We start from the raw sequence: 509 nt of genomic DNA on the forward strand, positions 1-509 counted from the left end.
CTGGGAGGCTGATGCAGGAGGATCACTTACTTGACCCAGGAGTTCAAGACCACCCTGGGGGCATGGTGGCTCACACCTATAATCCCAGCACTCTGGGAGGCCAAGGCGGGCAGATCACCTGAGGTCGGGAGTTCGAGACCAGCCTGACCAACATGGAGAAACCCCCCCCTCTCAACTAAAAATATAAATTAGCTGGGCGTGGCCAGGCGCAGTGGCTCACGCCTGTAATCCCAGCACTTTGGGAGGCTGAGGTGGGTGGATTACCTGATGTCACAGGAGTTCGAGACAAGCCTGGCCAACATAGTGAAACCCCATCTCCACTAAAAAATTAGCCAGACATGGTGGCACACGCCTGTAATCCCAGCTACTCAGGAGGCTGAGGCAGGAGAATTGCTTGAGCCCAAGAAGCAGAGGTTGCAGAGAGCCAAGATTGTGCCACTGCACTCTAGCCCGGCCAACACAGCAAGACTCTGTCTCAAAAAAACAAAAAACAAACAAAAAAAAAAACT

Source organism: Piliocolobus tephrosceles, chromosome 8 (genome assembly GCF_002776525.5).
Source record: "Piliocolobus tephrosceles isolate RC106 chromosome 8, ASM277652v3, whole genome shotgun sequence".
Classification (NCBI taxonomy): Eukaryota; Metazoa; Chordata; class Mammalia; order Primates; family Cercopithecidae; genus Piliocolobus; species Piliocolobus tephrosceles.